This window comes from Myxocyprinus asiaticus, chromosome 10, assembly GCF_019703515.2.
Source record: "Myxocyprinus asiaticus isolate MX2 ecotype Aquarium Trade chromosome 10, UBuf_Myxa_2, whole genome shotgun sequence".
NCBI classification, from domain to species: Eukaryota; Metazoa; Chordata; class Actinopteri; order Cypriniformes; family Catostomidae; genus Myxocyprinus; species Myxocyprinus asiaticus.
In genome coordinates, this window is record NC_059353.1 from 16,917,671 (window position 1) to 16,933,599 (window position 15,929).

Below are 15,929 nucleotides of genomic sequence, written 5' to 3' on the forward strand. Positions count from 1 at the left end.
GTAACATTTACCACAGACCTTATTTAACTCATAAGATCAAAAACCTTGTTATACAAATTCATAGGAAAATCCCCAGGGATCTTCTATGGTGAGTTTTCTTCTTCTACTCAACTACTGTCGTGGCGGAGCAACAGTTTGAAAAGAATATTAATAAAGTTAGTTAAAGTCAGTATATTAAAGGTGCTGTAAGTGATTTTTTTCATGGAAAGGTATGCCAAAAATAATCCTACTCCCTGAAAGATATGACTGAATAAACTGCCCTGAGATATCACACCGATCACTGTGACAGTTATAATATCTGTAAAAAGTATTTACTGACCGCAGACATATTCGTTCTGTAGCCAATCAGACGGTGTCAGCTGCAGTGACTCTGGAAAAATGACAAAAAGCACTTATCTCATTGGTCAGTCAGTTTTCATCGCAGTCCGAGGAAAAAAATTCATCGGAACACTCCGTAAGAAAAAAAAAAAAAAAAAAAAACGGTATGAATAGTGCCATCAGAATCCATTGTTCATGTTCAAAAGCTTATTTGGAACGAATAATCGCACCGAAAAACAACACGTTCACGTACTTGCATAGAGTATGTTTTGGCCTTAAGAATGCAGACCGAGAGAGAAAGGTTTCCCCTGAAATTCTTTCCTTCTGAACAAATCTGACCTGCTTAATAGAAGTCCATTGGATAATAATTAATGTGGCTTTTCCAACAAGCGCAACAGTCTCATGTTAAGTTTTGTTGCCATTTGCCCTGCAGAGAGTCACTCGGTGAGGAACACAGGGATGTTTACACAAGAGCGGTCCTCCAGTCAGTCATTAATCATCTGGGCAACACAAAATTCTTCCTTCCAAACAGCCAATGTAATACAGCTATACAACTGCAAAAGACTTACACAAATGTACTGCAGCAAAGCAAATTATATTTTCTCAGATGAACTTTATTTTACAGTATGTGTACTTTCAGTATACTTACAGTGTACTGACTCAAGAAGTACTGAGTAATATTAGGTAACTATGTGTACTTAATTTGGGTTAAAGTAAGGGTTAGGGTTAAGTTTAGGGTTAGTACCTATTAATTACTATAGTTGTTGTAATTATATAGTATGTAAATATAGAACAATAATGTAAAATAAAGTGCTACCATTTTCTCTTCAGTTTTTTTCATGTGACCAGCAAAGTTAGTGTAAGTAACTCTTCTGCAAATCTAACTTTGTTCTCTAAAGCTTGCACACAGACAGATGTCACTTTAAGGGAGAAAATCAGACTGTTGCCATCGTCTAAAAGGAGTCATTTGCATATTTTTATGTGTGAGAGGTGATTACATGGTACACAACAAGGCACTCTGACCTAAACTCACAAAAAACAGCACTCAACCTCATAAACAATCATGACCTCTGACCAGATCCTACTGCCTAGCGTCCTGACGGCTGGTGGCAGGGAGATGTGTACCATGCCTCTGTGTGTGTGTGTATGTCTATGTCCAGACACTGGGGACTAAAGGGGGGCAGCTAAGTCTGTCTGGACCCTTCCCCCTCCATTTTTGTTGATGCACCGGCTCTCCCTTAACACCAGGGGATCCAAAAGCTGCTTTGCCTAGTGGAAGACCAATCTCTCTCTCTCTAACTGTCTGTCTAGGTAAATACAGGCAGGAAGGATCGGGCTGCTTGGGTGTACCCCATGTTTGGGTGAAAGTTGAGGTTAGGGCATCAGGTGGCTACTAAGAAGTGGAAAGGCCAAAAATACAAATCTAAGATGGAACAACACTTATTATGATACAGATAGTTCTGAATCAACATTGAATTTTGAGTCTGAATCTGACTGAATGAGTTTGAAGTTATTGTAAAATGATGATAAACATCAACCTGTTAGCGAATTTTCTTCATATTTTAAAGGCAAATATATTACATTCTTCATCTTTAAATAGAAGACAGACAAGCAGCAAGAAACAACTGGACAACAGGACTTTGGCATCTAAATAAAATGTGTTGCTTTTGCTCACATCACCGTTTTCTTGTTGTCTTCCATAGCAGCGGAAATATATATGTACTAGTCTAAAGTGCGCTATCCCATAATTCAACACATCACCCAGGCAACAGACATCACGTAGCAGCGTCTGGTTCCCATGTCTAGGTAGCAGCAGATGTCTGTCATTGCCATGCGATGACAAAACATGCACACGATAAGCATACGCAAGCTCACGTACATGAAAACCTCAATACACCTACAAACTGTGAGTGAGGTGAATGAAGGCTACAAGAGGAAGCTGGAACAGTATCTCAACGGAGCAGACAGAGAACTGAAAAACAAAGTAAACTGTGTCAGGAGCCATCGGCATGCACACTTACCCACACCTTTTCCTCTTCGTTTGCGTAGACACTAGACATGTGTCTACCTTCCTGTTGAACTGTGCAATACATAGCAAATAACATTAATCAACATTGCGTATATTGCAATGATTGTGCTTTTTATTTGCCCATTTAGTTTACAAAGACCCTTATTAGTCTAGTTTAAAAGTTTCTAAGTTCAATTCATTTCTGTGAATCAGTTCAAATGGTCTATTTTAATTCATTGATTTATAACTGTTACCGTTTCCATGATTCCGCTTCAAAAAATGTAAAGGAACTGTAAGCGATTTTTTCATGGAAAAGTACACAAAAAATATTCCTACTCGCTGAGAGATATTACTAAAATAAGTGTTGTTAGATATCTCCTCGGTCTCTGTGATAGCTCTAGACTCTGTAAACAGCAAACAAATATGTGTCCACGGACAATGACACTTTCGACCTGTCAATCATTTTGCACATTCTCATAGTGTTGTAGCTGCAGCGAATTATTGAGACTTTCTGCCAATTTTAAGCCATTTTGTTCATAAAAGCTGTCAGTTGAGGGCGCTATTTTGCTGCTGTTGTTTTTAACAACTGTTTCTGCACGATGTCAGTCTCAATAAACCTCATTTGGTATCTTTGAAGTGTGGGTTTTGGAAAGAGGGGGCGTGGCTAATCCAACGGCTCAGTCTTGTGGAAGCAGAACTTATAGCACTTTTATGTACGTCTCTGCATGGCATTTTTTTATATATTACAATTTTCAAGCAAAACGGTAAGACTTTACAATAAGGTGCTATTTGTTAAAGGGGAAGTTCATCCAAAAATGTAAATTCTCTCATCATTTACTCACCCTCATGCCATCACAGATGTGAATGACTTTCTTTCTTCTGCAGAACACAAATTAAGATTTTTAGAAGAATATCTCAGCTCTGTAGGTCCTCACAATTTAAGCGAATGGGCACCAAAATTTTGAAGCTCCGAAAAGCACATAAAGGCAGCGTTAAAGTAATCCATAAGACTCCAGTGGTTAAATCCATATCGTCAGAAGTGATATGATAGGTGTGGTTGAGAAACAGATAAATATTTAAGTCCTTTTTTACAAAAAATTACTCTCCCTTTCCAGTAGGTGGCGATATGCACAAAGAATCTGAATCGCCAAAAAACAAAAGAAGAATGCGAAAGTAATGTGAAGACTGATAGTAAAAAGAACTTTAATGTTGATCTGTTTCTCGTGAGGGTGAGTAAATGATTAGAGAATTGTAATTTTTAGGTGAATTATCCCTTTAACATTAGTACGGTAAACACATTATAAATCATGAACTAACAATAAGCAATGTTTTTTACAGCATTTCTTATTCTTGGTTAATGTTATGAAATCACTATTGATAATTGTTTATTCATGTCAGTTCATAATGCATAAATAATTTTAACAAGTAAAAATTTTAATTGAACAAATGTATTATTATATGGTGAAATTAACATTAACCATGTTGTAAAATTATTTTTCAAGGTTAGTTAATGTTAACAGATGAAGTTAATTAAGGTTAACAAATACAACATTATTGTAAAGTGTTACCAGTAAAATATATGTAGGTAAATATTGTAAATACTGTGAATTACTTTACTATGTATTTACTGTATATACAGGTACATCACTCTTTGTCCATGTAGTGAAAAACTGTGGGGAAAAAAACATGCCTTGATCATTTTATTTTAACTAGATTTTTCTGTTTTAGTTATTATTAACATTATTAACAATCCTGCCAGGTTGTTGGTGCGTTTTACTTGGGGGGGGGGTCCCTTCAAAAGCCATTTCAGAGCAAATACAGAAAATTGAAGTTGAACATTATGCAGAGGTTGAAAAAATATCTAGATATACTTTTTTGGTTGTATCACCCAGCCATACCATGCAGCTCTAAAACCTTCCCTTCAGTCAACTTGTCAAACAAGAAGCCTTTAATTGGTGTGTCAAGCGTAAAACATTCACTTGAACTGCCTCTTGTGACTGTCTGTCTCAGTCGGGTGACTGGATCGGGTTGGCACATATCCAACATGTATAATAAGAGAGTATGAATCACAAGAAGCAGACGGGATTAAAGGGATGACATCACTCAGAGAACAAGGAAACATTTCCTCCGTTGGCTCACCTGTCAATCCACCTGCGACAAGGACACACCCTGCTACGCTGACAAGCCAGTACATGCTCTGTCTGCAGCCAACTAGTCATTTTACAATTGGAGCATTTAAAAAAAAAAAAAAAAAATTTTAGCTAGATGGCAGGGTGCAAACTTCTGCATGAAACAGCTTACCCTACGTACTTGATCTACAGACTGCCACCATTTCTGAACATAGGGGGAGATTAATAAACATATAATCCTGGATATGAGGCAGTGCTGTGCTTCATTAAGGAAGGAAGGTCTTAATAAAGAATAGCCATCAGTGGGGACTATGGAAACTGATGACTATAATAAACATTCTGACAGAGATGAGCTTCCAAAGGAACCAGAGAAGAAAAATTAGTCTGAGATTTATTTAGTTTCATCCTGCCTCATACAGGCAGTGCTCTAATTAAAAATGATGATCTGAGGGGGCCTGGGTAGCTCAATGGTAAAGACACTGGCTACCACCCCTGGAGTTTGCTAGTCCGAATCCCAGGGTGTGCTGAGTAACTCCAGCCAGGTCTCCTAAGCAACCAAATTGGCCCGGTTGCTAGGGAGGGTAGAGTCACACGGGGTAACCTCCTCGTGATCACTATAATGTGGTTCGCTCTCAGTGGGGCGCGTGGTGAGTTGTGCGTGGATGTCGCGGTGGATGGCGTGAAGCCTCCACACCCGCTATATCTCCGCGGTAACGCGCTCAACAAGCCACGTGATAAGATGCGTGGGTTGACGGTCTCGGACATGGAGGCAGCTGAGATTTGTCCTCCACCACCCGGATTGAGGCGAGTCACTACACCACCACGAGGACTTAGAGCACATTGGGAATTGGGCATTCCAAATTGGGAGAAAAAGGGAAGAAAAATCCAAAAAACAAAACAAAAATGATAATCTGAGAACAACATGCTTGCTTGGACATTAGGTATATCATTTTCTTTACTAATTTTGCATACCCCATAGCAGTCGTGTACACTAGCACAGTAACTGTAAATTGTACAATAAATGTGATTATCTTTGGTATGGTCTATGACTGCTTTCAACACTTTCAATTAGAGATGCACTAATACCAATTTTTATACAAGTATTTTTATGTCTGTATATGTATGCCATTCTATTTGTATTTAAAATACTGAAAAAAAAAAAAAAAAAAAGCCAATATTAGCATTTTCAGTCATTAAAAATTACAATTCAGGACCATTTCACCAGTGTGTATCTTACCTTTAAAGTAATCCAGTTAACACGTATGATACGTTGTTCATGCTTTAATGGTGTTATTTTATGCATATTGTCCTGAGCATTCACGGAGTGGGCATTCTGGCCTTAGTATTGATTGATCCTTCTGGGTTTTGTCACGCTGAGGCTGACAGAGTTCGACGTTTGTTGGATTGCTTTACTCTGAGTTGATTTTTGAGTCGCAGTGTTTAGGACAACCACCACCGTCTGGCACGAGTCTGATGAAAGCGCTATTTTGCTCTCTCTCAAATCCAAACGTGCAGAGAGAGAGAGAAGCCACATATCTCACGTCAAGATGAATGAAAGCTCATGTTCTTGGTTTGCTTTCTTTCTGTTTTTCAAGCGTGCTCAAAGAGAAAGAGAAAGAGAGAGAGAGTACGCACACACCTGAGAGAAGCCACATATACTGTATATCAGGTAAAGATGATTTTTTTTTTCAAGAAACAGGTCTTAGATGCGCCATGCAACCACATCCTTATGTTAATGTACTCGGAAATATGAAATTATGACACCGATACAAGTACGAGTATTTACCCCCAATTATTGGCCTGATAAGAGTACTACCAAGTAGTATCGGTGCATCTCTACTTTCAATGAATGCTTTCATCATATGCATGATTACAAAAAATGCAAACTTTAATGAAAAGTATACAAAATTATACAGTTTAAATGTAAAGGAATGTTCAGGGTTCAATACAAGTTAAGCTCAATGTGCAGCAATTGTGGCATAATGTTGATTCCACCCCACAAAAAATTTTTTTACTCCAGCACTATCGGCAGATTTCGAAACATTTGTGACAGATGTCAATGCCTTTACCTCACAGTGATTTTCCGCTGTCCATTTGCAAAGAGTTGAACATTTTCTCACTTCTTGGTCTACTCCACTGTCAATCCCTGTCGCTCAACTCCCATAAAGAATTAATGTAAAAAAATACCTGCTTATCTCTGCTCGCAACGCACCAGCGGACACATATGGTAGGCCAGCTAAACTGACGGTCAGTTCTGCAGGACACTGACAGGGTTTGAAAGTTAAGGGAAGAGAAGACATGGAGGACAACACCTGCTCTCCCAATAAGTCACAGTCCAGCATCTGGACACACACTACATTTTAAATTTTTCACCCGAAACTGCAACAGTTCAGCCCAGTTCTTCTCTATCACACTAGTCAAACCCGAGTTTTTTTAAGTTTTTATCTGGCTTTTACAAAGGCAGTAACTTCTTGCACTTTCATGACAGCAAATCGTTGTCTCAAGGCCACAAGCTTGGCTCGATAAAACAATTCTCGAGCTAGAAAGTAGAAGGTCAGCTAAGCTCTTGTGGGACAGCCACTATTTATAGTCCAATCCTGCGTCTGAATGACGCCATGCCAAATTCAGAGTAGAGCCTTCGAAATCAAGTCCACTAGAATAAAGCAACTCTCAGCCAGCTATTTACACATCTGAGGCCGAGGTACACATTCACATGCAAAGCATCGCCTTCTCCCTTCCTTTGAGAGACTGGGAGAGAGCAAGAGGATCCCAGTAGGGGTAACAGCCCTAGATTCTGACCCATCCCAAAGCATTTTGTGTTCATGAGGAACTTAAAGCAAGCAAGAGACGTTGAAAGCTGTCATAGAGAACTGGTGGCCATTTAAGACCTACATGTCCCAATGTGAATCTTCAGTTTGCCGACAGCCGATGTATTGCCACATTTACAAGACAGAATCATTATGAAACATGACATCAGGTTACAATGAAAGCAGACAAGTTCCACCGCAAGATAAAATTATGATGCCGTGATTTATTGGAAAGCCGTAATGTAACAAGGAGCACCCTTTTATCCCACATTACAGAGACGGTGAGCCTCTGGCTTCTTCCACGAATAAAGCCAAGGTATCCAGCAACACTTACGGTAAAAAGCTTAATTGAATTTAAGTTCTTTAAAAAACAATGCATTTCGACACTTAGGCCTTTGTCAGGCTGGATACGTCGGCTTTATTCCTTTTGTTTTCAATACTGCAAATGGTCTTGATTTATTGATCAGCAATAAGTAATTCAGGTAGCTTATATATAGAATTTAAAGAATATGACATGCAACTGCCCCACACAAAATACTGTATTTTAAATTGCATTCATTGAAATGAATCACGATTACAATATCAATGGAAATAATAGACAATTGTGATTTGTGTCGTAATTGTGCAGCCCTATAATATACAAACAATAAAGACATTCTGGGTTACCACATTGAGTATTTCCTTTAGTATCAGCTATAAATTATAAAATGGTTATCGGGATTGGGCCACTGAGAACTGTAAAAAAACTCACTGTCACAGAATCAAATTTAAATGAGCGGGATCACATTTCTATTCAAATTTACAACCCAAACCCCAATTTAAGCTGCTTAAATCATCTAAAATGACAGAAAGTGTCATTTGTGTGCCTGTCACTGCATGTGCATTAATAGTGACAGATGTGATTGGGTTGGTATTTCACTCCATTATTTTATGTTGCTTCATAAAACCTATCCTGCAAAAGTACATTTTCACCAGTTTTTTCTCCTGAGATCAGCATGCAGCGTGCAGTAAAAATAACCTAATCGGCAAAACACTGCTTGTTGCTTATGTTGGGCTGGTCGGGATGCTCAAACGAATAGAAAATGTTTTCAATGGTGCCACAGAGCCACAATGTTTACACTTTTCAGGGAAATCAACCAATGAAGTGCTTGCTTATAGTTGTCTCTGCAAATTAGGCTGGGATAGGAGAGAGTATTTTAGCATCAAACAATTGGCACACTTCAGCTTCAACTGGTTGAAACGCAAAAAAACGTAAAAGGTCCCAGCAGATCAGTTTGTTTCAGGGAAATAGTGGCTTTTAATATGCAGCCGTGTTAGGCCCAGTAGTACAAGCCCACTCTCTGCTTTTACAGTGTGAAATGTGAGCTCACGGTAAACGCCTGCTCCTCCTGATTGACGCAGAAGAATCTGATTACGTGCAAGTCCTAAACCACAGACACACTGGGCTCTTTTTCCACTCCCCCTCCTCCAACTTCCACATAAACATACACTCGTACAATCTGTGTTTGTCTGCCTTTTAATGGGGAAGTCTCAAGTTTAATCTTGCCGATTCTTATTTCAAGTGCCAAGGAGATGAGGAAGTCAAAAATTGGGACAAAGCCTAAAACAAAATAAGCTTAGCAGTGTCTTTTGAGGAAAAGAGGCACCATACAGCAGCTTGCCCTGAAGAGAATTATAGCCAGCATAGCCCACAGATATACAAAGCTTGACAATAAAACAAGAAAAAAAAGTAGTTATTTTTCTCTCTCTGTCCTCCTTTGCTCTGATTCCCCACCTCCTCTGACTTCTCGGACTGTCCTGCCCTCCCTAATTTGCTCCCTCCTCACTGTCTATCTGTCTCTTTCCGTAACTTCCCAAGGAATACTGCACGGATTCACGTCTGACTGGCTGGCAGGCTTCCAGACTTCTGTAAAACACTAATGAGTATTTGGAGACTCCCCTCAGCACTGCCGACGCCATTTGGGACATGAAAAAGGACAAAAAAAGAGAGAGAAACATTGGCTGGCCTGCTGGCCCAGCGGACAGAAAGTACAGTGACTTATGAGGGCTCAACGATAAGGGTGGTCTTATGGCCCGGGGCCTGTGTCTGTCACTTTCCCTATTGGGCAAGCTATTAATACAAATTAAAAACCTAATAAATTATTTGTTTTATTTATTTTTTTATACTTTTTATTTATATTTAATTATGATAAATAAGACTTATGTTTATATATATATATATATATATATATATAAACTCAGCAAAAAAAAGAAATGTCCCTTTTTCAGGACACTGTATTTTAAAGATAATTTTGTAAAAATCCAAATAACTTTACAGATCTTTATAGTAAAGGGTTTAAACAATGTTTTCCATGCTTGTTCAGTGAATCATAAACAATTAATGAACATGCACATGTGGAACGGTCGTTAAGACACTGACAGTTTACAGACAGTAGGCAATTAAGGTCACAGTTATAAAAACTTAGGAGACTAAAGAGACTTTTCTACTGACTCTGAAAAACAGCAAAAGAAAGATGCCCAGGGTCCCTGCTCATCTGTGTGAACGTGCCTCAGGCATGCTGCATGGAGGCATGAGGACTGCAGATGTGGCCAGGGCAATAAATTGCAATGTCCGTACTGTGAGACGCCTAAGACAGAGCTACTGGGAGACAGGAAGGACAGCTGATTGTCCTCGCAGTGGCAGACCACGTGTAACAACACCTGCACAGGATCGGTACATCCGAATATCACACCTGCGGGACAGGTACACAACTGCCTGAGTTACACCAGGAATGCACAATCCCTCCATCAGTGCTCAGACTGTCCGCAATAGGCTGAGAGAGGCTGGACTGAGGGCTTGTAGGCCTGTTGTAAAGCAGGTCCTTACCAGACATCACCAGCAACAACAACATCGCCTATGGGCATAAACCCACCTTCGCTGGACCAGACTGGACTGGCAAAAAGTGCTCTTCACTGACGAGTCGCAGTTTTGTCTCACCAAGGGTGATGGTCAGATTTGTGTTTATCGTCGAAGGAATGAGCGTTACACCGAGGCCGGGGATCGATTTGGAGGTGGAAGGTCCATCATGGTCTGGGGCAGTGTGTCACAGCATCATCGGACTGAGCTTGTTGTCATTGCAGGCAATCTCAATGCTGTGCATTACAGGGAAGATATCCTCCTCCCTCATGTGGTACCCTTCCTGCAAGCTCATCCTGACATGACCCTCCAGCATGACAATGCCACCAGCTCATACTGCTCATTCTGTGCGTGATTTCCTGCAAGACAGGAATGACAGTATTCTACCATGGCCAGCGAAGAGCCCAGATCTCAATCCCATTCAGCACGTCTGGGACCTGTTGGATCGAAGGGTGAGGACTAGGGCCATTCCCACAAGAAATGTCCGGGAACTTGCAAGTGCCTTGGTGGAAGAGTGGGGTAACATCTCACAGCAAGAACTGGCAAATCTGGTGCAGTCCATGAGGAGGAGATGCACTGCAGTACTTAACGCAGCTGGTGGCCACACCAGATACTGACTGTTACTTTTGATTTTGACCCCCCTATATATATATATATATAAAAAATTTTTTTTTTTTTTTTCACATTTTAGAATAATAGTTAAGTCATCAAAACTATGGAATAACATAAATGGAACTATGGGAATTATGTTGTGACTAAAAAAATCCAAAATAAATCAAAACTGTGTTATATTTTAGCATCTTCAAAGTAGTCACCCTTTGCCTAGAATTTGCAGACATGTACTCTTGACATTTTCTCAACCAACTTCTTGAGGTATCACCCTGGGATGATTTTTAAACAGTATTGAAGGAGTTCCCATCTATGTTGGGCACTTATTGGCTGCTTTTCTTTATTATTTGGTCCAAGTCATCAATTTCAAAATCTTTAATTTTTTTATTAAATTTTCGTTTTATAATGAAATAAATGAATATGGTGGCACAATTATATTTTTGTCAACAAAACTAATTTCAAACATTTAAGCATACGCCTTCAGATCAAAAGATTTTTAAGATCATGAGAAACATTTCAGTCAAGTGTTTCAAAACTTTTGACCGGTAGTGTGTGATATATATATATATATATATATATATATATATATATATATATATATATATATATATATATATATATAAATCAGACACAACATATTTTTTCTAGAAACTTTCAAAATTTGTTCATGTACATTTTAATGTATAAATAAAATTATTTATTTTTTATGTGGGATCAATGAAAAAACTGTCTGGCAAGTACATATCTGAACAAGGCTATACTACTTATATACTTAAGCTCGTAAATAATTCACAACTGCACATACACATTAACAGACATACACATTCAATGTCTGTGATGATACATTACCAGGTTGAGATATGCTCTTGCTATAACACAAAAAAAACCCACATTCACACCATACAAAAGAACAAAGACATAGTGACCGGCGCCACCACAGCAAACATAAACCCCAGACAGGGAATGTCTATGTCGTCTAACCAACACTGCAGCAAAAGCTGCAAAATTTATAAAAACTCTCACTCACACACTACAATAATACAAAAAACAAAGCAGTTGAATGCAGTGAGGCCCAGCTTATCAACAGAGCTGAAGAAGAGGATCAAAACAGAGTGAATAAACAAGTAATGAGGGGACACAAAATTAATCACACACAGGCAGTATGCATGAGTCACTATATTTTTCTCCCTGTCTTTCAGATCCAGTTCTCTTTTTCCATCACTTTTTTATCAGACCAGTGTTTCTCCAGCTTGTGCAAAGAGTTTCCACCCAATTTCCAATTTTTTATGTTGTCCCGTTATGCCAAAACACCATCACAGACTACTGGTGCCTTCAAAAGCACCTAGGACGCTCCTAAGTCCGAGCTGGGCATTCATTATTATGCCATGTCACACGCGGCCCATTCAATGAACTCGTTTACATGCACGATCTTACACGATTATGCTTAATAAGCCGCCAATGTGTACGGTCACAAAAACGCCTTACAGTTTAAGCAAAACACAATCGTCACACATAGATTTTTACCCATAACCAAGATTTTGCGTTGCATGCAAACACCTTTATTGGCATTCATATTCAACGTGCGCAAGTGTTGCGTGCAATGCCTTCGTTTTAAAGTGAAAAGCAGAGAATATTCGATGATTTCAAGTCTCACGTAAATGCGGTTTTCTTGCCTTTTGAATAAGCAGATTTTTGGCTTTTAGCTTATTGGTGTGCTTGTAAACACACTCAATATCGGCAACTCAGGTATCATTAACAATTCAAGTAGAGTTTCCTACTGGTAAATACGACTTTGCTTGGTCATTTATATGCTTGTGTCTCGTATTTCCGGCTCCACTTTAACCCTGCATATCCTCCTTTTAAAGTTTTTTTTTTATTTTTTTTTTATCAACTTTAATTAATGAATTTGCATCACCAGCACTAGCCCACAGCCCTGACAAAATTAGCATATGTAGTATTTTTCTCAGAGCAAAATCATTAGGTATTGGGTAAAACCCATTTCCAAAACTAATCTTTTAAGGGAGTATGACCATTGTCTTACAACAAGAATGGGCAATGAAGGACCAATGTTGGTACGAAATTAGCATCTCAAGATTAACCAAAAACTACAAAAAGAACAGCACAGATCTCCTTGAACTTTTCCTTAGGCCACATCCACCCTAATACGTTTTCGCTTGAAATTTAGTTTACACCTCTCATCCACACTGGAATGGAGTTATTCTCCAGCGAAAACTAAGACTTTCGAAAATGCCCTCCATAACCACATACGATGACTTTAATAAACTAAAAACAGTGAGTTTTCAAACTTAAACGAATAAGTGTGGATGTGGCCTTAGGGTGTGTTCACACTTGCAATTCGGTTCTCTTGGTCTGGACCAAAAAAGAAAATGATACATTTAGTCCTGGTTCGCTTAGCGTTCACACTGGCATTTTTAACACCGAACCTAAAGATATAAAACAAAAGACATCAGGAAAAAGTCACAACCTGATTGGACAGCTTTTATGATGTATTTTTGCGATGGAACTTTCCGAACATCCAAAACAATGCTGGCTGCTGGGCGAAATGCGCTCGTTGGATTTATGTATATATGGTGGTATTTTTACCAGCTGAGAACAGACGAAGAGCTAACAAAATGTGTAAAGGAGTCAAAACAGCGCCAGGAATTCCTCCGTTGCACACACAAATGAAGATATGCTGCAAGGACGGCTGACGGCGGTTCCGACGCCTGTACCGAACTGTAATGGGCAACATAGCTCCTATGATGAGAAGAACCAGGTATGCTTGAGGTCAGTATTAAGCAAATTACTTCCTGTTTTTGGTCCGTTTAGACGTCTTTGGTCCATGTTGCATTCATATATCAATCGAACCATACCAGAGTTCGTTTGGAAGCGGACCGAGACCCACTATTCAGGCGATCTCGGTCTGCTTGTTTGGTGCGCACCAAGGTTCAGACGGCAGCATTCACACTTGTTCAAATGAACCACACTAACAGAGCAATCGCACCAGAGTTTGTTTTAATCTAACCAAACCTGCCAAGTGTGAACACACCCTTAGTCTCTTCCCATCTAAAATGTTGAAACCCAACCCTTCAGGGAAAAGTCACAGGACTAAAATTTTACATTGAACATGTAACTTCACTTTTAGTCCACCCAAGGTGGCAATTTTTACAACTAGAGCTGGGCGATATAACAATATATACTGTGGTGATGATACAAAGTGTCAATCGATAGAGATTTTGCTATATCGTGTATATTGTGACGCAGACTACAAAACTTACGTGACCCAATTGAATTCTACTGAGGTTTTTTTTTTTTTTTTTTACCTTAAAGCACTATGGAGGATGTCAAACATCTCAAACGGCTAGACAGCCCAACAATCTAGCCAACACTGGCAAGGGAAACAGCCACAACACAGTGTCATGAGCCAAAAAAGGGTATTAAACAACATAACATCACCTTTACTAAAATTCTGTTAAATGATGTTTGATATTAGAAAACAACCCAGCCATGATTGCCTTCAGATATTCATTTATTCTCTATAGAGATGACTTGAATCATTAAGAGCCCAAGCGTTCATTTTCTTTAGATTTCTTTTTTACTTACGTTTTATTTTCTGTTGCATTGCTTTGAGATGTTGAGTTTCTCGAGGAAAGTTTATAAGGAAATAGTATTAATTGATAAAGTATTTAATTCACTGACTGGATAATCCAAAAATAGACATTACACTATGGTTATTTAATATATAAACAAACTTTTATCAACAAATTGATTTTCCAGAAAAATCATATTTTGGTCATATTTTGGCCCACCCTTATTTACGACTATAAAACACAAAGTTGAAATGATGCTGCATTTTCCCTAAAGGCTGTCGCACATCGTACGAGAAGCACCACGCTGCGTCGCGGCTAGCACATGGCACAGGTATCAAACAAGGGGCACATCGATGCGGTTCAGGTTGCAGACAGTACACACAAAAGTTACCATGGTTTTTCCTTTGTTCAAGAATGAAGAACGCCAAAGTAAATAATCTATGTTCTTTGATAATGATTTGGGTTGAATTTAATGGAAAATATGCGAGTTGCACTCCGTGGCGTGGCAGAAATTTGAGCGGCCTCTGGAGTTGTAGCTGGGCGCTGCCGACAGACGCGTCTGTCAGACGTGTCCGGTGTGCGACCCCCTTAAGGCACATGGATAGCCATTTGAGGTGGGAAGCAGTCAGGCTTGGTTAACTAGAATGCTGGGATGAGGAAGGTGGTCTTGAGAGGGGAAAGTGTGAGAGGCATGGTCTTAAGCCCCTCAGACACCATCCTGTTCTGACTGAGGGGTTTTTGAGCAGTGAAGCTGTCAGCTCAGCAGGGACCACAGACACACCAGTTACTGCAGTCTTCAGCAACTCAGTCTTCACTGACAATGGGCCTAAAGCAGTTGTAGTTTACTTCCAACAGTGGTTTACTTTTAAACAAAATTAAGACATATTTAGAAATTCAAGTGAGGTTCTGATCACACAAGCTTAAAAATAAAAGCTTCATTCTCTAATAAGTCAATAACTGTTAATTATTATCTGCATAGTATTTAGCAAATAGCTAACCCAAAAGTGAACATTTTGTCATCACTTACTCAGCTTCATGTAGTGCCAAACCCACTGACTTTTATTAAACTTTTATGGCTTTTGTAATACATTCTTCAACATTTCTCCTTTTGTGATTCACGGTAGACAGTATGTCATACAGGTTTGGAACAACATGAGGGCTGAACATCATCACCCAAATCTCAGCAACTACACTGTAGAAAAAAAAAATGTCTGTATTTTAAGGGTAAAAGACTGTAAAAATGCTACAGAAATAAAACGTTAAGGAATATTAACTGTAAAATATACAGTAAAATATTTATATATATATATATATATATTTATTAAGTCAATACAGTAGTTTTTACAATATTGTATAAATGACCTTTTTTAGATGTAAGTATGATTTTCCTGCATAATTAATGTAAACTGTTTAACAAGAGAGTACATGTACTTTTTACAGTAAATTATTGTTAAAATTACAGTAAAAAACAATAATCGGGCACTCCCATAATTCCCTGCGTGACCCATCATACTTATTTTATGGGAATAGTTATGTTTCTTCTTATTTTTAATATCAGTTACGTACACTGGG

General features: G+C 38.8%; 1 protein-coding gene across 1 annotated transcript in view; it reads right to left on the reverse strand.

The window, feature by feature from the left end:
• The window catches only part of bmpr2b (bone morphogenetic protein receptor, type II b (serine/threonine kinase)), a 109,475-nt gene that overhangs the window by 73,826 nt on the left and 19,720 nt on the right, over positions 1-15,929 (reverse strand). The gene's annotated exons all lie outside the window — the stretch shown is intronic.